The sequence below is a fragment of the Trichosurus vulpecula genome, chromosome 1 (genome assembly GCF_011100635.1).
Source record: "Trichosurus vulpecula isolate mTriVul1 chromosome 1, mTriVul1.pri, whole genome shotgun sequence".
Taxonomy (NCBI): Eukaryota; Metazoa; Chordata; class Mammalia; order Diprotodontia; family Phalangeridae; genus Trichosurus; species Trichosurus vulpecula.
The window spans coordinates 280,428,681-280,450,723 of NC_050573.1; the positions used below are offsets into that span (position 1 = coordinate 280,428,681).

The following is a 22,043-nucleotide window of genomic DNA, read 5'->3' on the forward strand; positions in this document are numbered from 1 at the left end:
AAAACTAAATAAATCCTTCTTATTGAAGGAATGTGAATACAGGAAATAAGATGGTAAATAAACAATCATTTATTAAACACCTACTACATGCCAGGCACTGTGCTAAGCACTTACGTCATTTGTTCCTCACCTATCTTTGGAAAGTAGGTACTATTATTATCCCCAGAGACTTACCCAGGATTACATAACTGGCAAGTGTCTAAGGCTAGATGTGAACTCAGATCTCCATGACTGCAGGCCCTGTGACCTATCCACTGCACCACCCAGCTGCTTTGATAGGGTAAGGCTATGTTTTACAGCTCATAGTAGAGTTGATTTAGGGATAGAAGTACATAATGGCATGTGATAGACAATGGGGAAAGAAAGGTAAAGGTGAATTATGGAGAGATACTGAAATGCTAATCTCATTGCCTTCTTCTACCATTTCTTTTCAAAAAGCATTATGCAAAATCTATTGGGAGCCAATGGTCATATAGCTCAAGAAAATTAAGAAGCAAAGAAGACTCTTCTCCACTTGGAAATGACTTTTAGTATAATAGCCTAGCACTAAGTTGCCTAGATGTCTGGATCTAAGTGGCAGATGTCAGACAAAATGCTAATCTGTCTAGAGCATGAATCTAGTGATTCTAAAATATAATGACATTACTATAGGTTTTCCTCATGTAATAGAAGTTCACCCATAAAAATTTTGACTTCACAACTTAAATCACAGATTTACTATAAAAACAAACCTCTCTTAAACTTATAGAGTTGGAGGGATTCTACAGTGATATCTCAGATGTACCATCTTATCCTTGTGGCTAATACCAAATAGACTGAATGTCCAGTTTGCCCTGCTATGTGTGTTGGAATTACCATAATTCAACAGGTCACCGATTTCAAAAGTTAACAGGATTTCAGCAAGTTTCAGCATCTGCCATTTTATCAAGAATATCTTCCTGAGAACATCACCCTCAGTTAAATAACAAATTATTAACTTATGGAAAGAATACTCAACAGGAGTCCAATCTATTATTTGGTCTGAGGAGATTAAATGGTACTCTGGGGAAAAGGATAGGAGAATGTGACTGAGAATCCTAGTTCTTCCAGTTATTAACTAGACGTACTGCATGACTGGGCACCCAACTCTCTGGGCCTATAAAATGAAGGGATTAGTCTAGAAGACCTTAACTGTCCCTTTCATCTATAGATCTATGATTCCATACTGGTCTTCATTTATTTATTCATTCATAAGCAAGGAGATATTATACACATACATAGGCACACGCATACACACATAAAATTGGATTACCTATGATTTCATCATTGTGGACACTTCTTATATTGATACAGATTGAAACAATGCTGCATCTGCACATGCTTTAAAATTCTTATCTGTAACTCTGTACATCTTTAACTCTTTCATGGAAGATCTATCCACTGCACTTTCTTAACACCTGCCTCCTTTTTCTGTCAATCTACCATGTTAGCTGGATAAGAAGAAAGGAGTCACATAGTATTGAATGCTGATTTATATTTGTCTATTTTCTACTTCACTTTAAAAAAATCATTGCTAAGCCTCTATGCATTTAATTACCTGTGCAAGTCTTCAGCCTAGACAGCAAAAAAAGGATGCCACCAGGTGAATCCTTCTCACATCAGTAGAACCTGCCAGAGCTTGCATTCAGTAGACATAGCTTTCAGTAACTCAGAGTGACTCCCATGCCCCATTGAGCCATTATACTAGAATTTTTGTGGATAACGACATAGGATCAAATATTCAGAGCTGAAAGAAAAGAGCCAAAGAAGTCATCCAGTCCAGTCCCCATCATCTTACAAACGGTGAAACTGACACCCTCAGGAGTAAAATCACTTAACCATTTACAGAGTTTTCAAGGGGCAGAGACTGGGACTAGAGTCTGTTTTCTTATTATAAGTCTAGTGTTCTTTTGAATATCCCAGACTTCTTGCCCCACATCAACCCTACTTTTCTGTCTCTGTCTCTCTTGCCTAGCATCACCCTCCATGGCTGACAAGGGTCTGAGGCCAGATCTGAACTCTGGAATTCCTGACTCCTGATCCAGTTCTCTATCCACTGTGCTACCCAGCTGCTGCCAAGTCAATTCACTTATGCTCCAACTATTTATTAAATTTCTCTTATGTGTAGATCACTGAGACAGGTAATAGCATAGATACAAAATAGCTGAGATATTATTGCCTACTCTCATGAACATCCAATTGATATTCCTAAAATATATCTCTGACCATGGCTCTTCCCTACTTAAGTCTTTAATTTCTCCCTGGATAAACTACAAAATCTTCTACCTATAATTTAAAGTCTTCCACAATATGGCTTCTGCCTACCTTTCCAGTCTTATTTCATATTAAAATCTCTATGAACTCTTCGTTCTAAGCAAAGTGGCCTGCCAACTGTTCCCTATAAATGATATTCAATCTTCTATCTCTTTTCTGGGCTCACCTAACCCTCATGTCTGGAATGCATTGGCCCTCCATATCTGTCCCTTAGGATCCCTATCTTCCTTCAAAGTACAACTCAGCTGCAACTTCCTACACAGAACTCTTGAAATAATTTGCTACAAAGGTTCAGTTTTTTTTTATATGAACCTCTTTCTTTTTCTCTTTTGTTTCTTGAAATGTTTGTTGATTATATATGTTAAGATCACAATACAAAAAACTAATTTTTAAAAAGCACTTAGTATAACTTAATATATACTTATACATGCACTGGTAGTACATTTTGCATGCCTTGAGTCAAATATAAACTTCTCCAGGATGTTGTGGTTTTGTCTACATTCACCTCTCTGCCGTATTCCTGACCTTCTGAACTTCAAAATCATGCCTCTACTGCTGGCTCATCCTAGAACTTCCCTTAGCGCTGTAGTAGCAACTTAGATCTGAAAGATCTTTCCTACCCAATAATAGGCCATGTGATCTGCTTATGTCACAGGAAGCCTAAGTCACATGTGGTGGGAGGAGCTTCCTGACAGGAAAAGGAAGTTATGTCACAGGAAATGCTGAGAGGGAGGGAGGGAGAGAGAGAGAGAGAGAGAGAGAGAGAGAGAGAGAGCAGTTATGGCTGCTAATGGCTGCCCTCATGATTGTTAGAACTGAACAAGCTGACTCAGCTGTACTGTGAGTTTGTTTTAGAGGAAGACCCCAGCAGGGGGTCGGAGATGTTTTGGGATGGTGAGGCTCCATGTTGTGATATTGTGTATGGAATGTTTTACTGCTCTGATAGACCAGATAAATGGCTTGTGGGATATGGTTCTCTGGTGTCTGAATAAATGGTTTACTTCTTCTCCCTTCTATGTGGAGAGTCTCATATACTTTTCAGTACAGAACTACATAGGCACTTTGACAATTATCATCTACTTTGTTATTATTGCCTTACTATTACAAGCACCTGGTGCCTCCTTGCCCTGGAACATTCTACCATCCAGGTAGCTTGTATGCCATGCATATTCCCCCTTCTCTCATTGGTGAATTCTTCCTGGCACCACCATTTTGTGAAGGGGGCCTGGTTGACCTACCTTCATGCCTCATCCCTACCTTTCTCATTTTTAGTTCCTTTTTGTCTTTTGTCTTCCTCCATTAGTAGGTAAGTTCCTTCAGTGCAAGAAGGGTATTCATTTTTGTTTGTATTTTTATCCCAGCATTAGCACAATGACTGGCTCAAAGTAACTGTTTAATAAACATTTTTTTTCTTTCCTTCCTTTATCCCTAAAGTATAATACAGTTCTTTGCATGAAGTAAGCACTTAATAAATATTCATTGAAATAAGCTGAATTGATCAGAAAGAGAAGGTAAGGTAGATGAAAGAAAAGTATTTTTTGCTTATAGGTTCAAAATTATTTCCTCAATTTAAAATTTAATCATTCCTCTTAACTCATGTTAAGTATGCTATAGATAGGATGAAAACTGTTAACAGACTTGTATTAGGTCATCCTAAAGAGAATATTATGCAAGAAGTAAATCTATCTCGAGTAACTTTTTACGAAGACTGAAGTAGTTCAAATGGACACCAGTGTGTATTAGTAGTCTTTAGAGCCAGGGTTCCAAATCTAGGATACACGTACCTCCAGGAAATAAGAAAATCTTTTCAAGGAGATATACATATGGTAAATGACCTTAGGGTCCTATTTAAACATTCCAAAAAGCAATTATATTATTGGAAAATATTGTGGATTGGAAAGAGATTACTAAGAAGGCCTGTCAAGGGTGGGAGAGGAAGTATTATAGTAAATCAGAACATTTGAAACAGACAGTTGAAGGAATAATTCCTACTAACCAAAACCAAATGAATGAGGTTTGGATATAAAATCCTTTTTATTTTGAGCTAGAAAAAAATCAGCAACAACAACCCAAAGATGAGCTAAAATTAATTAATATCTTGATTTTACTTATGTGCATGATACACTCAAGAATTTATTTTCTTTCATGTTGAATATGACAGAGTATGGGAAAGTCTGCTGAAAGCCAAGAAGTACAAGAATGAAAAAGTGTTGTGAGATCTTTCCCTAGAGCCTGCTAGGTTGGCTTAACAAGCTAAGGCAGCTAAGACTATGGTCATCAACAATTCCATCCTAGCAAAAATCTTTCCTAGCATGATCTTTCTCCAAATTCACTGCTGGAAATCTTGCATATGATTCTCATGAAAACCCTAAAAATTAAATATGGAATTGGGCTGAACCATTTTACATGATGCCAGTGAACAATGAAATTATGTACCCATAAGTAATGGAAGACTTCTTAGCATAATGTTACTTGTTTATTCTTATGACTTATAGTAGAGATATTTTTTACTATTATTACTATGGAATTTTAAGTTTGTAAGAAATTATCCTATAAATTTAAAATTAATAGTTATATTAATAAACATGCACTTAAGCAATTATTTTACTCCATATATGCAAGGATATGTTTCTCTCCCCTCTTTGAGCGTGCTCCCTTCAAGCACATGATTAAAACCTGCCCTTATTACTTCCCTGGCTCTGGAACTGAATTTGTTCTTGTATAAGCCTAGCAAATGGAATAAGCAGTGAGACCCACTTTACAGCCTTTCTGGTGAAAAAGCAAAGAAAACCTCATCAGTTCAGAAAGCACTGTGAGCCAAGTAGCACTTTAACTTGGGTTGTAAAATGGTTAGCATGGTAGGTGGGAAAGCCGAAAGCATTATGAGCTCTTTTCACTGTACTGGTCTTTTGTTCTTTTGAGAGATTCGACTCCACATTTTACCTTTTAAAAACCACTTATTTTAATCTCATTACATTTGTTTGCAACGCCAGAGAAAACACTCCATAGAAGAAGAGATTTCAAATACAACTCTACACAACAAAAATAACTTGGGATACTTACACATGACTACAAATGAAAGAATTATATGCATGCATGCCTTGAAATTTTTTGTATTAAGTATGTACGTTGTAAAACACTGAATAAATTTTTAAAAAGTAAAATGCAAAATGGTTCATCAGATACTCCCAATGGCTAGCATTTATAGAGTACTTTACATATGTGATCTCGTTTGATCCTCACAACAACCCTGTGAGGCAAGTAGCATCATTATCCTCATTCTACAGATTAGGAAACTGAGGCATATAAAGGCTAAGTTACTTACCCAGGAATCACATGATTTACAAGTGTAGCAGGCAGTGGAGTTGTGAACTGATCCAACCATTCTAGAGAGCAATTTGGAACTATGCCCAAAGAGCTATAAAACTCTTTGATCCAGCAATACCACTAGGTCTGTGGCCCAAAGAGATTTTTTTTTAAGTTTTTAAAAAATTTTTATTTTTTTAAAAAAGACCTATTTGTAGAAAAATGTTTCTAGCAGCTCTTTTTGTGGTGACCAGAATTGGATATTATTGTGTTATAAGAAATTACATGCTTATATAAATGTTGTTTTAAGAACAAAAAGAAAAAAAAGAAATGACAAGAAGAATGCTTTCAGAAAAATCTGGAAAGATATATATGAACTGATACAAAGTGAAGTGATCAGAAGCAGGAGAACACTGTATACAATAACAACAAAAACAACAATGTTGTATGATGAATAACTATGAATGACTTGTCTATTCTCAGCAATACAATGATCCAAGACAATTCCGAAGGACTTATGATGAAAAATGTTATCCATCTCCAAAGAAAGAACTGATATTGTCTGAATACAGACTGAAGCATATTTTTCATTTCCTTTCTTTCTTTTTCCTTCCTTCCTCCCTTCCTTCTTCCCTTCTTTCTTTCCTTCCTTTCTTTCCTTACTTCCTCTCTTTCTTTCCTTCCTTCCTTCCTCCCTTCCTTCTTCCCTTCTTTCTTTCCTTCCTTCCTATCTTTCTTTCCTTCCTTCCTCTCTTTCTTTCAGTCTCCCTGCACAAAATGACTAACATAGAAATGTTTTACCTGATTGTGCATGTATAACCTGTATCAGACTGTTTACTACCTCAGGGAGAGGGAGAGAGAGAAGGGAGAGAGGGATAAAATTTGGAACTCCAATCCTTTTAAAAAAAAAGCCAATGAATGTTAAAAATTTGTTTTTACATGTATTTGGGGGAAAAGAAAATATTATTTAAAAATAAGTATATCAGTCAAGTTTTCAACTCAGGTATATCATGACTTCAAGTGCAGCACTCTATGCTAGAGACACCTAGTAGACCCAGATATGGACATGTGAAAATGTGTCCTTAAGTAGATTAAATATCTCCAAAAAAAAAATCAAAATGAAAGCAAGTACGTAGCATGCTAAGCAATCAGAAAAAAGAGAGCGTGTGGTTTTTGTTTATGCTTTGGTCTCTCCTTCATGTGTTTCATTAGATATTACTCTAAATTGTAAAAATGGTTCAATGAATTTAGGGATTATTCCAACTTTTTAAAAAATCGATTACATTATAGTCAAATTTAAAATGGTAAAAACCTATTCCATTTTATTCTTTTTGTTTGATGCCCTATCATTGCAGAGGGAGGAAAATGATGATTATGCAGCAGAAATTTACCATGTAAATCAAAGGGTCTTAGGGTCATAGATTTAGAGCTTGAAGGACCTTAGAGGCTATTGGGTCTGACCCTCCCATTTTACAAATGAGGAAAGGAAGCCTGAGAGTGGTTAAGTGGCTTACCCAGGGTCACACAGCTAGCAAGCACCTGAGGTTGAATTGAAATGAAAGAATGCTGGTCTCTAAGTCAGTGCTCTATGCACACTGCCACCTAGCAATGATTAGTAGTGGAAACAGTATGTAACAGTGAAAAGAACCTCAGACTCAGAAGCCTTAGGTTAGAGGACTCTGATTTTGCTACTTAAAAGCTGTGTGATTTTGAACAATCACTTAAATGCTCTGTTCCTCATCAGGAAAAGGACACGATTGGGCTAGAAGAACTTTAAGGTCCAATATAATTTAAACAATAGATGATTTTTGGAGGTTTAAAGAAAGTGAAGTCATTCTGAAGTCATGATATTGAAACTAAAAACCTGTTAAACTTTCTGTACCATTCTGAACCAAAGAGGTTTTTAGAGCCTGGAACTTTACATCCATTCAGTTCTTTCTGCATATGAACATGTTTTAAACTCCAAAGAAAAATGAATTCTTTTTTTCTAAGGTACATAAGACATTCAGGAAATGTAGGGTCAGGAAAAGAGGTGAGTCAGTCATACAGGGAAAACAAAGGATAAGAGATACCTCAAGTGTCATGTTGCTGCTGATGGAATGTTAAAAGACCTCGCAACATGCCTCTTACCCTGGGGAGAGCTTGTAAGGGGACATGAATGAACGTCAGAAATATTGAGAAGTCTGAAAGGAGCACAGGCATTTGTTAAGTGTCTACTGTATGCCAGGCACTGTGCTAAATGCTTTGCAAATACTATGTATGGGAATTTATAACTAATAATGATAGCAATAGCAACAACAATAATCATAGCTGACATTGGCATGATACTTTAAGATTTTACAAGTGCTGTATAAATCTTATAGATGGGGGTTTATAACTACTGCTACTAATAGTTAACATTTGTATAGTACGTTAAGATTTTGCCAAATGCTTTACAATTATTATTTCATTTCCTCATGCATTTCTTTAAAAGGTACCAGGAATACTAGTTCTATGAAAGCACCAGCAAGTCTACAGTTCTGTGTCATCAACGAGTAATATGAAATGCTAGGAAAAGAACATGAACTTAGCAGTTGAAGTGTTTATAACCAATAACACATCTAACATGCTAGCGCAATCAAAGTTGTTGAAAAAAGATAAGTGGGAGAACGGGGAGGTTAAAAATGGGAGAATTATGAAATCATGAAAAAATCTAATTTCCTCTACCTCGTAATTTTTCCCCAAATTTTCTTTGCTACTTGAAAGCAGTAATATATGATGAATTATAAGGTGATGGCTTTCAAATCATTTCTGAGGCAGTAATACACTACCAAAGCTACCTGGATAGATTAGAAACTGTCTACAATAAAACTCTACTTATATGGTAGCCTGACTTTCTGGCACCCTCAACCAACAAACACAAAATCTAGATGCAAGTGGAAAATCCCTTTTGAGTTGTAAGCTTTGAAACAGTTTCCACAAAGCTCATTAATTACTCCACCAAAATGTCATGGAACCAGAATAGGGCCCTCAGAAACAGAGACAATGATTAACTAAAATTAGGGTGATTTGCTTGCCAAGTTTGGTTTCTCAGTCAAAGTGAAGTCCTTCCAAGATTACAGTGGTCAGTGGACTCAATGGGGAGTGGGTTATAGGGCTGCTAAAAGTGGACACATTTAGAAATGACAGCCACCAAAAAAGGAAAATAGCATTATGACATAGCCGGGAGAGACCTGAGTCCATCTAGTGCAACCTAGTCTATTTACATATAAGGAAACAAATCCAAAGAGGTGAAAGTCCTTGTTCAGAGTCACATAGGGAGTAGGGTTAGAAGACATATTTGAACCCAGGTCCTGAGTCCAGTGCTAGAACTCAAAAGAAGAGATAGAGGATTAGTAACAAACCAGTCTGGAGGCACTGATTATAAAGAGGGTCCCAAATATTTGAATGAAAGTGCCTGTAAACACAATTGTGAACACTACCTAACTATGCCACAGTAATTCACATTTACTAATGAGTCACCAAGATAGTCAGAAAATTATTCAGTTACTGACTTATAAAAATATTGAAGTAATGGAATATGTATGTATATATATATATATATATATATATGAAATTTGTTTAATAAGGCAGGAAACTTTGCAGTGTGTTTTGGATTTTCATTTTTAAATGGCAAAAGTAAAATAAAATTGACACTCAGAAGGGTAAACTTCAGCATTTTCAATCACTGATTGGCCTTAGAGTTGACCTGATGATGAAATCAGAACTCTGACCTTTATCTAACCTTTTTAAGCCTCAGTCACCTGATCCATAAAATGAGGTTACTCTGCAGTCTCTTCTAGCTCTAAATCCACATCCCAGGTAAACAAAATTTACTTATGTGGAAGGCATCATTCCCAGATAATGATAGATAAATCAGTTATTACTATAAATGATTTGTAGGCTGTGCTGGCAAAAATGTATATTTTGTTTCTACTTTTAAATAAATCAAACAAAAAAATGTCCATTTTGGAAAATGTAGTAGCCAGGGAGATTTAGATTCTTTTAAGGTCATAGGTGAAGGCTATCACATTGCTTTGTGTATAGTATGCTGTTTCAACAATCCAGCTAGCAGCTTCTGTGAGGGTGTAAGATCCACCAACCACCAGCACCCAGAAAGCTGCCAACACAGGTCTTTTTGATCTGCTTTACTTAGGGAAAGCAATGTTAAGGGGTTAACAATCTTACTTTAATCCAGTGTACAAATAACATCCACCTAGTTCAGGGGAAAAAGCCAGCACCCTGAATTACAGACCAAATACAATTCATAGTGATCAACGTCTGAGTGGACAGCCGCAGAGCTCATTCGAACGGCTGGTCCAGAGTCACAGGCCACTCCTGTGGCTCAGAGCTCCGAGCAAGAATGCTAACCTTTGCGCTTATATATCCTGTTCAGGGCCCTGAAGGCCCTGACCTCACCCAGGCTGGGCATAGAGAAGTTCCCCACCCCCAATATCACATCAGATACAAATCAATGGCCCCCAATTGTCTCAGTGCTGAGAAATACAAAACCATCCCACTTTATCTGCCCCATTCAAACAAAGGCCAGAATCATTAAAGGTCAACAGCAAAAAGTCCCACCTTAATTCCTATTACACTGTCCACCCCTTTCCAGGATCTATGAACTAAACAATATCTAAATTAAATGGCCATCGATCCTGGAACAAAATAGAAATATTATATATTGCAATCGCATTCAGGGAAATACAACAAAACATATCATTCACAACAAAGCAAAACGTATCATTCAGTGCCATTCCCAAATATTTGTTTACAATTCAAATGTCCACCCCTAGGTCCCAGCAAGTTATTTTCTTTAAGCAGTACAGAATGTCCAAGCAAAGCTCTTCTTGAGTGTCCTCCCCACACAGCAGTTGCAGGCTTCCTGCTGCTACCCTCAGGTACCAGCATGCTTTAATTAGCAAAGTCCCAACACAAAGTCCAAATTGAGTTCTCTTGGGGATGTGTCCTCTCCACACTGCTCCAGCACCCTGCTTCCAAGTCCTGGGGGGCAGTTGGGCAACAAAGCCAACAGTGTGGGGTCCCTGGGAGTCCATGGCACTTCCCTCACCCCACCATAGACAAATCCACCCCTCCTTCCTGGGTCCCAAACAGTCCCAGAGGAAGGCAGGAAAAAGTCACACTCAGTGCCTTGCTGCAAAGTTTCCATCTTGCTCCAGGGCTGAACTCCAAGCTCCTGGGTTCCTGGTTGTCCAGCTCTGGCTGGCCAGCCTGGCGTCTGCCAGAAACCCAATGTAGGTGGTTCCCTGCCTTTGTGCTCATCTTCTCACCAAAGTCAGCTGGAAGGCAGCTCACTGCTCTTGCAGGTAGTCTTCTGCTCTGTCTGGATCAATATTTCGGCAGCCACTGTCTGCTTCTTCCTTCTCCTCACCAACTGCTCCTGCCAAATCTTCAGGAACACCATTCTCCGCTTTTTCTCTGACCTGTTGGAAGGCATTTCTCTGCTCCTGTTCCAAAACTCCACATACAATATGATCTCAAAATATTCACCCTTTCAGCACAGTCCTCCAGAGCCAGGCTTATCAGCTCAAGCCCTTGTTCTGGCCATCCACAACTCCCCCCCAACCTCAGCTTGTTCTCCTCCCACAGCCTCTGCTCTGGCCTCTTGCCTCCAGAGTGCCAGTGGGGTAGGGAGAGGGAAGGAGAGGTTATCTCCCAGAGCCCCTGCTCTGGGCTCCTGGGAAACCACTCCCATCACTGCCACTTGCCTGTTCTCCTTCAGGCCTTTGTTGCTCCTAGGGCTCCATAGTACCATAGCCACCCCAAGTACAAAGAGCAATCCAAAAACTGGGAAGCGTTCAACCACCCCAGTACCCCAAAACGCCATACTTTCCTTTTAAAATGCAGATCCTGCCATGACTACGCCATTTGTTTCAACAATCCAGCTAGCAGCTTCTGTGAGGGTGTAAGATCCACCAACAACCAGCACCCAGAAAGCTGCCAACACAGGTACTTTTGATCTGCTTTACTTAGGGAAAGCAACGTTAAGGGGTTAACAATCCTACTTTAATCCAGCATACAAATGACATCCACCTAGTTCAGGGGAAAAAGCCAGCACCCTGAATTACAGACCAAATACAATTTATAGTGATCAACATCTGAGTGGACAGCCGCAGAGCTCATTAGAATGGCTGGTCCAGAGTCACAGGCCACTCCTGCTGTGGCTCAGAGCTCCAAGCAAGAATGCTAACCTTTGCGCTTATATATCCTATTCAAGGCCCTGAAGGCCCTGACCTCACCCAGGCTGGGCGTAGAGAAGTTCCCCACCCCCAATATCACATCAGATACAAATCAATGGCCCCCAATTGTCTCAGTGCTGAGAAATACAAAAACATCCCACTTTATCTGCCCCATTCAAGCAAAGGGCAGAATCACTAAAGGTCAACAGCAAAAAGTCCCACCTTAATTACTATTTCATAAGCACATTATAATATATGGTTGAACTAAATTGTTGAATTACCGAGTATTTATTTTTTTCATTGACAGGAATCCAAGGCTTTCCCATGGAAAGCTGGAAATTTGGGGTATTATGTTCAAATTTATTGATGCCAGTAATATAGATATAGACAGATATAAATGAACAATGGCATCAAAGAAAATACAGATCACAGTGGGCATAACTGGGTTGATCTTTCTTGCACAGCAGTACAGACATGAACAGAAGGTCAAAATAAATCACCTATAACACTAGTTAAGTGTGTATACACACACACACACACACACACACACATATATATATATACATATATATAGTAATGAAAAAGAATTATAAGATTTAAACTATCAAGGGTGATTCATCAATTACAACACTAGCAAATATGAACAAATCAGAAATAGAATCCCAGAAGGAAAACCTGTATACTGGATCAAAAAAGTTACCACTCAATGGGTTTATAGTTCTAAAGTCAGATTTACTATAGTGAGAGTTGGCAGTCAAGAGAGTTAACATAATCTCAGGACACATGAAGAAAGACATAATGCCTATAACTAATAATAATAGCTAAGGTATACTTTAAGGTTTGCAAAGTGAATCAAACATGTCTTACTGGATCTTCATGATGCTGTAAAGCAGCATCTATCAGTATTATCTTCATTTGGCAGATGAGGAAACTGAGGTTAAATGACTTGCCAACTGTCACATGACTAATAAGTGTGAGAGGCAGGATTTAAACCGATGTTTGGTTTTCTCTTTCCAGTCCCTTTTGTGTGAACTTATGCATCTTCTTCAAGTGCCTCCCATGGGTTACATCAGTGTGTTTCTAAGGCAGTAGAGATATCTCAGAAGACATTCCACCGACTTTTCCATCATTGAATAGCAGAGGAATGACCTAGGAACATGACCTGAATCAATCAGACTCTAATGAGTCTTTACCTTTGTACCTTTACCTTTGTGGGTACCCAGGTCTAGCCTTTGTTGGTTCTACATGTGCCTGAGAGTCTTTATCTAAGGCTTTCCCTCTTGCTCTCACAACTGGGGATTAATATAGAGAAAGGAGGCAGCCCCTGACACCTGCTACAACTTCCTTAACATTTCTGGAACTGCTACAGCTCAATTCTGTGACCATTTTTACATGAGTCACAGCTGAGCGGAAATGGCTTCACAGCTGCACGGTAAACCCACTGGCTAGTCTTCTGCTTCGTGGATGCCATACCTCTGTGAGCAATCACTGCACATTAGCTCCATCACGACTGCTCTCTGGGAAGAGACAAACTATGGAACAGAGAACAGAGTTGGGTGCCAGGAAAAGGCTGCCTGCCTGATGTTAGTCTTGTCATCTGTCACTCTGACATGAGTGAGCCACCACTGAGAGAAAGGGAGTCCAAGCTCAGGGAAAATAGGTCCACTCATTTGTGTCAAAAATGCTTATCCTGGTCCTAACCCTCTTGACCCCAGTTAGTTCCTTGGAATAACTGTTGGGTAACTCATTTTACCCTCAGAGAGATAAGGATGTTTAAAAGACATATTTGTCAGCAACTCCAAAGTCTGACATGACTGCTGCATGAACCAGAAAATAAATGGAGTTTGTTTTGAACATTCAGAGTTAAATTTCCCATTGAACTGTCAGTAGACAAGTGCAAATTTACCTGGTACAAGGCAGTAGGCGCTAATCCTCAGAGCCATGTTCCTCATAAATAAATTTAAAGGTCATCTGCATGTGAATAACTACCTGGCTCTTTTTGATGTGGACTATAAGACAACTCATCTTGAACAGATCCTTTAGCCTCTTCGGGCCTCAGTTTCCTCACCTATGAAATGAAAGATTTGGAGCAATTTGTTTATGAGGTCCTTGCCACCTCTAAATCTGTGATCCTGATTCTGTAATCCTTTTCCTTCTCCACATAAGAATGGGTAAGCATCTAATTGCCCCAAAGCCCTGAATAAACATTACATGTCAGTTGTCCTCTCCTTTTGGCTCAAAAATGCAGCACCATCTGTGCGATATTATATGAGAACACCCTCACCCCCCCCATCCCAAAACATATTATTTGCAAACTTTTTGCTTTTCCTCAACTCTGGTTTTAAAATAATTAATTTAGCATATTTCTCTCTATGTAATAACCTTCTAGTAATGCTTCTCCTGACTTTCTTTCATAAACACAGCACTCTCTCACATATATATTTGGCGGACATTACTTTTTTTTTGGCCTGTTCCTCCCTGAGATAACATCTTTGCAGAAAGAACTGTAGGTGAATCAGCAAATCTTTTAACAGAATAAACTAATCTGGAACCAACTATCATTAGCAACCCTTCCAATCTGGATCTCAGTACAGAATACAAGCTGGCATGCCTAGAAGCAATTTTTCTACCATTAATTTAATGTGGGAATCACCATGCTACACTAAAAATGGTGTGATATATATATGCAGTAATGATTTTATAATGTGGCAACTTATTAGTGCTGGTTTTTGTACTGTAAGCCAGATACCAATTTCATTTTTGTGAGAGTGGAGAAAATAACACAATTTCTCCACCCTCTATATTCCCAACATGAAAAGTCTAATACCATTGAAACTAAAATTGAGGTTTTTCTAAAACTACAATCACATCAAAAAAGGGCAATATTCTACAACATTAAAGAAAACCAAGCAAATTAAATACATTTGAACCTGGACATAAATGCTTATCATCATATTACCAGAGAGCTGTAATTCATCTATGTGTAATGTAACAGGGCACATGAAAGATTTCTGATGCCTAAAGAGAAACTTAAACTACCTGTGCTGGGTTGGCCAATTAAGTCCCCAAAGGCAACTCGTAGATAAATCTTGAGTCATGGAAAGCTTGAAGAGCTAGCTCACTTGTAATTCCAGATGAACACCTCATGGTTCAAGAAAGCCCCTTTAGGATTTCTGTATACAAAGCTGCTCATATAAAGACTGCACCCTACTGACAACTTAAAACTGTGCTATGTCTGATGCAACCAAAAGTAATAGCTTAATTTTGGATGGACACACACACACACGCGCGCGCACCAGTAAAAGAAATATATAAATATATCTGCAAAGTTTTAGCTCTCTTGGCAATATTCCTGACACATTCTTGAAACGTTCTCATCCCATATAAGAAAAGATACTTTGCTAAGATGCTAGGAGCCCGAGCCATGTGCAAAAAAAAAAATACCACAATCCAGGCTTGGACCAATTAAAAGGCTGAAAGATTCAGAAATGGAGAATCAAGATAGTGCCTAATTTTCCCACCAAGTAAAATGTCAAAACAGCTAAGCCTAAATGTTGAAATATCCTATTTTATGTACTAACAGCTCACAGTGTAAAGAGATATAGAATTATCGATGTAGTTAATATACTAATATTATATACTAATATATACTATAATATATACCAATAATATACTATATCTCTGAGTTATCTATAATCATTGTAATAATAACCAATATGTATATGTTAGTATGTATATATAATATACTAATAATATACCATATCTCTGAGTTATCTATAATTGTTGTAATAATAATAGCTAATATGTACAGAGTGTTTTAGGGTATGGGAAGCACTTTAAATCGGTTATTTCATGTGATCCTTACAACAGCCCTTGGAATTAGGTGCTACTATTATTCTCCACTTTACAGATGAGGAAACTGAGGCTGAATGAGGTTAGTTAACTTTCTAGAGTCACATATGTGAAAAGTCTGCATTTGAACTCAGGTCTTTCTGAGACTCTAGGTCTAGGACTTTGTCCATTGTGCTCCCTAACTGCCTCAAACCAAATGTTGTTCTATTTATTTGAGCCCACATCTTCGACAAATATCCCCCTGATTCAATTTAGAATAACTGACATTCAACAAAGCCAACAAGAACTTACTGCCCAAACACAGGTGGGTGGAGCTGCATCTAGAGCACTAGGACTGGTGTAAGGGAGACATGAGCTCTCATCTTGTCTGGGATGTTTCCTAGCTGTGTGACCTTGAGCAAGTCAATTTTGTTTGCCCCAATTTCCTCATCTGCAAAATGGAGATAATAACACCCACCTCCCAGGGGTGTTGTGAGGCTAAAATGAGATCTTTGTAAAGCACTTACAGTAAGCACTAAATAAATGTTAGCACTTATTAATCTGGCAAATTATATGATTCTTCAAGAAGAATTGAACTGTTTTTGTGTCAGCACCAGGTCTCAGGCAACAGTGTGATAGGATAATAATAATAATTAATAATAATAATAATATTTAAAATTTATATAACACTTACTATGTGTATGTGCCAGGCTCGGTGCTAAGCACTTTACAAATATCATCTTATTGCATCCTCACAACAACCTTGGGAAGTAGGCACTATTGTTATCCCTGTTTTACAGATGAAGAAACTGAGGCAAACAGAGGTTAAGTGATTTGCCAGTGTCTAGTAAGTACTTGGGGCTTGATTTTAACTCAGGTTGTCCTGACTCCATACCTGGCACTCTAACCACTGCTCCACCTAGCTTCCCTTGAATAGGTCAGGAAGAGCTCAGCCGGGAGGTAGAGTTGGAATAGGAGCTAGCCAGTGGAGTATTGTTACCAGTGCTACACAAGGGTGGGCGTCAGCAACAGTGAGGAGACTTATTTAGAAAGAGAAGACATGCAGGCACCAGGAATCTAACGGGTGGAGCAGAAGTCCTTGTAGGGAAGGGTCTGACCAAACTAGAAAGAATCACTAAGTAAGTGATGAAACTAAAATAAACAAGCCAGATTCAATGTCCATAGAACCCCATACCACTGACATCAGCAGAGGCAGAGATGGAGTCACACCATGATCACCTTGATCTGGGCCCACCTCCCCTAGTCTGCCAGCATACAACCTCTTCCTTCTCCAGGACACCCTCTCCTCAGCTGCCAAAATCTCAGGTCAAGAAACCTCCCATTACCTTTAGGATAAAATAAAAATGTCCTTTTTTAGCCTTTAATGACCATCACAAACTAGCTCTAGACTATCTTTGAAGGATGACTTCACTTTGCTTTCCCAAAAGCCTTCTATGCTCTGGCCAAGCTAGTTCACTTGTTCTCTAGACAGAATAATCCATCTTATAGCTCTCTGATTGTGCACAGGCAGTCCCTGAAACCTGGAACGTTCTCTTCCTCATCTCTGTCTCTTGGGATCCTGGGCTCCCTTTCAGGTTCACCTCATGTGCCACGTTCTTAAAAAAGGCCTTTCCTGATCTGATTCCCTTAGTTGTTAAGGCCCCTCCCCATCACTTCATATTTACTTTGCCTCTGTTATTTATCAATTTATTTGCAAACATGATGTATCCCTCAAATACAATCCTGGGTTTTTGAGGTTAGAGACTATCTCATTTTTACATTTGCATGCCCATACCTAACACATATAGTAGGTGCTTAAAACACATTGACTGACTGAGTGAGAAACTGGGATGTGAGACAGCACCCCAGGAGAGAGTATAAAACAAGAGAAATAAGCAACCAGACCTGTGCAACTATACGATGTGGGACAAAGCTCCCCTTGAGAAGCTGAATTGATATATGAGGCAAAGAGGCAATGGCTATCATATCTCACCCTTACTATAGAAGTGTCCTGCTGTGGAATGTTTATCTTTGTGTACATTAATGAATAAAAAATGTAATCAAGGGCCCATCTATGGATGTGTGTTGTTAAGGAGAACTTTGTTTCATTACTGAGATCTTGAGAATAGAAGGGATTGATTACTGAAGTCACCTCCATGGAGTTTGACACACACAGTCTTTGTTGACAGGGTATTATAAACTACCCGCTTGCCACCCCAAATACAGATAGCAAGTAAAAATCCAATGGAAGAAATTTTGAGGTGGGTCTGTAGAATTTGTTTTTAATCTAACACAATGAGAATGAAGAGGCAGAACATGAGTGAATAAGATTCAGCTCTTTTTACAGTTTAAGATGAACTATGCCTTTTTCTGATTATTATTTTCCAGTTTACCCAGTAGCACTATGGCAATCAGTAGCATTTAACAAGGTTCTAATGACCTGTTCTTTCCTCAGTGGTTTCATATTGATCTGTCTCATGAATGCAAGATACCCTAGTATATGAAATACTCTACAAAAGCCCTCAATGAAAGTTAACATTTTCACTGTACCTCTATATGCTTTAGCATCTGGAGACTGGCTTAGAAGAGTCAAATAAGAAACTTGGGTCAAGAAGTTGTCTTTCATTCCCTGAGCCTTGAAACTCTTTATATGATAAAGTATAGCTGCCTGTGCAGACAAGTCAGTTCCTGGACTCTGGGACACATAAGAAAATGTTTGGTGGAGCCCAGCCAAGGCCACCCAAGTAAGTTCAGTAAATCTGCAAAGTCAACCACAGAAAGCCAGACATTCTCTCTTTCCTTTTCTCCCTCCTTCCCTTCCTCAATCAATTATGATGTTTAAACCCCCCAGAATTATTGATGATGATGATGCCACAATAGCATTTATATAGTGCTTTAAGGTTTCCAAAGCACTTTACATGTTAACTCATTTGATCTTCCCAACAACCCTGGGAGGTAGGTGCTTTTATTTTCCTCATTTTACAGATGAAGAAACTGAGGCATAGAGTGGTTAAGGGGCTTGCTTGGGGTCACACAGCTAGTAAGACACCTGAAACAAGATTCTAACTCAAGTTTTCCTAACTCCAATTCTTATGCTCTATCCAGTAACAGATCAGGGTAGTAAAGGTAACAGATACCTTCTCTTTCTATCTATACTACCAGGGAAGTAAGAGAAACTGGCTAAACATCTATGATACATATTAGAGATGATCTTTCTTGTATAAAAATGGGATATTGGGGGCTGCCCTTTGTGCTACTGCCCCCCTAAGCTGATCAAAGACCACAGGGTGCTCAAACTGCCATGTGGCTGTAAATCCACCATCTCTCCTCTACACTCCCTTCTTTCCACTGGCACAGACAACACCTTGGACAACACCCTCATCACCTCATTTCAGGACTATTGCAACAAGTTTCTGATTCTCCCTACCTCAAACCTCTCCCCTCTCTTATCCTTCTTCCACTCAATTGCCAAAGTGATTTTCCTAAACTCAGGTCTGACCTTACCTTACTATGTCACTACCCTCCTCAAGAAACTACAATGGTTCACTATTACCTTCAGAATGAAATGTAAAATGCTTTCTTTGTCATTTAAAATCCTTCACAATCTGTTTCTTTACTACTTTTTAAATATTCTTTTACTTTACTCCCCTCTACATAGTCTATATTACAGCTAGATGGCCCAATGGCTAGAACACCAAGCCTGGAGTCAAAAACACCTGAGTTAAAATCTCACCTCAAACACTTCTAGCTGTGTGACCCTGGGCAAACCACTTAACCCTTTTCACCTCAGCTTCTTCATCTGTAAAACCACTCCAGTATCTTTGCCAAGAAAACCCCAAATGGGGTCACAAAGAGTCAGACACAACTAAAACAAGTGAACAACAACATACTCTACAATAAACCACACTGGCCTACTTTCTGTTCCTTATAGACTTAGAGTCCTTACAGACTCTTATCTCCTATCCATGTTGTTACTGGTTGTTCCCCATACCTGGAATGTTCTCCTTCCTCATCTCCTAACACTTCCCTGACCTCTTTCAAGAATCAGAGTAGGGGACTATACATATATAACCTATATCTAATTGCTTGCCTTCTCAATGACAGGAGGTGGGGAGGGAATAAGGGAGAGAATTTGGAAGTCAAAAGTTTTTAAAATGAATGTTAAAATTGTTTTTACATGTAACTGGGGGAAAATAAATACTAAATAAAATTACTTAATTAAAATAAAATCGCTTCTAGCTTCAAAAAAAAAGCAGGGGTAGATTGCTGGTACTATAATCAGGAGGACCTGAGTTCAAATAAGGCCTCAGATACTTACTAGCTGTGTGACCCTGGGCAAGTCACTTAACCCTGATTATCTCAAAAAAAAACACAAAAAAACAGAGCAAATCTCATCTTCTAAAATAGGGCTTTTCCTATCACTCTTCACATTTCCCACACTATTAGCCCCCCTCCCCCAAGGGTCTTCCCTCTCTATGTGCATAATTATTTGTATGTTGTTTCTTGTATTAGAATGTGAGCTCCTTGAGAGCAAGGATCATATTTTTGCTTTTCTTCATTTCCCAAACATAGTACCTGATACATAGTGAATAGTAAATGTGTGTTGACTACTAAAAATATTCTCCAATGAATCTTATCAGGACAGATAAGTTTTATGTGAGGAATATTTCTCTCTCCCATAACTGCTGGCCTACCATACACTTGCTCATTTAATGAGTATTTGCTGCTATATGGAAGGAAAAATCAGGAGAGCTGATTAACTGTTGTTTTCTTTCAAAGTCCTATAAATACAAACTAAAACTAGTTTGTTTCATAGGGAAAATGCTGGGTACTCCAATTATAAATAAGAGGTAGTCACTGGAAGCCTTTGCACAAGAATATGATTTGATTAAATTGGTGTTGTAGAAAAACAAATTGAAAAGTTGTATGCAGAAGGGACCTAGACCAAGGTTTCTTAAACTTTTTCCACTAGTAACCCCCTTTCACCTTTCGGCAGCTGTCGTTGGTGTTGCCTGGCAATGTAATATGGACAAGTCCTGCCAGAAACACCTCGGATTCATTATGCATTTGATTTTTAATTAATTTTTGGTTGATACACATTCAGAAACCTTTTACTGTTGCCAAATTTTTCATGACCCCATATGGGGTAAAGACCCACAGTTTAAGAAGCACTGACCTAGACAGGTAAAGTTGGAGGCAAGGAGTCTAAATGCTTATCTTTTTTTTAAATTGGCTCAATGAAAACAGACAAGAGTTCTAGCTAATTGTGAAGTTGATTTACCTGAAATATCAATAACTTTCCAAGCCTCTTCTTAGGAATTTAAAACTCAGTGGTTACATTCTATCTCTTCTGAGAGACTAACTTAGATGGGATTTGTAATGCATATTTTATATGCTAGAGAAATGGTTTTAATTTTTTATTAATAATTATGTTATTGATAGTCTTTCCTAAGTACTCCAAAGTATTCATGCTTCAAATGTTATTGGACCCCCAAAGTTTTTGCTGATTATTTAATATGGTATGAGGAAGTACATAGACATTTCTTCAAAATATCATGTAGAACATATTTCAATTCATAAAAACTGTTCATGAAGGCTCATTGACTACTTAGCAACACAAGATCATGGAATTAGAGGTAGAAGAGACATTCTTATTTCCAGAACACTTAATAAAAATAAAAATCTACTCTTCCAGTGATGCTGTTCGATGGTGAGTCACAGAATACCAGTTTCTAAGGAATTTAAGTTGTGGGACACATGAAGACACAATGCAATGACCACAATGGTAAGGTATAAGATGGGCTTAAATGGTTTGCAATATTATATCAGTCAATATTTATATAAAAGAAAAGGCACAAAAGATGTCACGAGAGAAAGGGATGAACAGAAAAAGTAGGCCAGTTATATGGTGACTGTGAGGAAAACCTTGGCTAGTCTATGTGCTAAATTGGTTACCATTCAAGTATTGGCATGGTACAGTGGAAAAAGCATTGGATAGTCTATGTGCTAAACTAGTTTCCGTTCAAATATTGGCATAGTACAGTGGAAAAAGCATTGGATTTTCAGTGAGCGGACTAGGCTCAAATCCTCATTCTGCAATTTACTTCTTGCACAACTTGGGGAAAGTTAATTGATCTCTCACTTTCCTAATCTGCAAAATAAGGAGGTTTGACCAGATGACTTAGGTTACCTCCAAGGTCTGTTCTGGCTTTAAATCTATGAACTGATATTCCCAAAGACCTAGAGGAAGACCTCCATCATATCAGGTGAGCTATATGAAGGATTGATGGAAGGTGATGGAGAAGTATCACGTGAGCTGAGAAAGCACAGATGGGTTACAACCTGCATTTTTGAATGGAGTGGATGATATCACAGATCCATCAAAGTAGCATTGAA

General features: G+C 38.4%; 1 protein-coding gene and 1 non-coding gene across 2 annotated transcripts in view; one reads left to right on the forward strand and one right to left on the reverse strand.

Moving 5' to 3' along the window:
• The window catches only part of LOC118837146 (cytochrome P450 7B1), a 310,918-nt gene that overhangs the window by 199,749 nt on the left and 89,126 nt on the right, over positions 1–22,043 (reverse strand). The gene's annotated exons all lie outside the window — the stretch shown is intronic.
• Positions 11,214–11,333, forward strand: LOC118835091. The gene has a single exon (XR_005009441.1). It is a non-coding gene; the product is annotated as a small nucleolar RNA SNORA17 (small nucleolar RNA).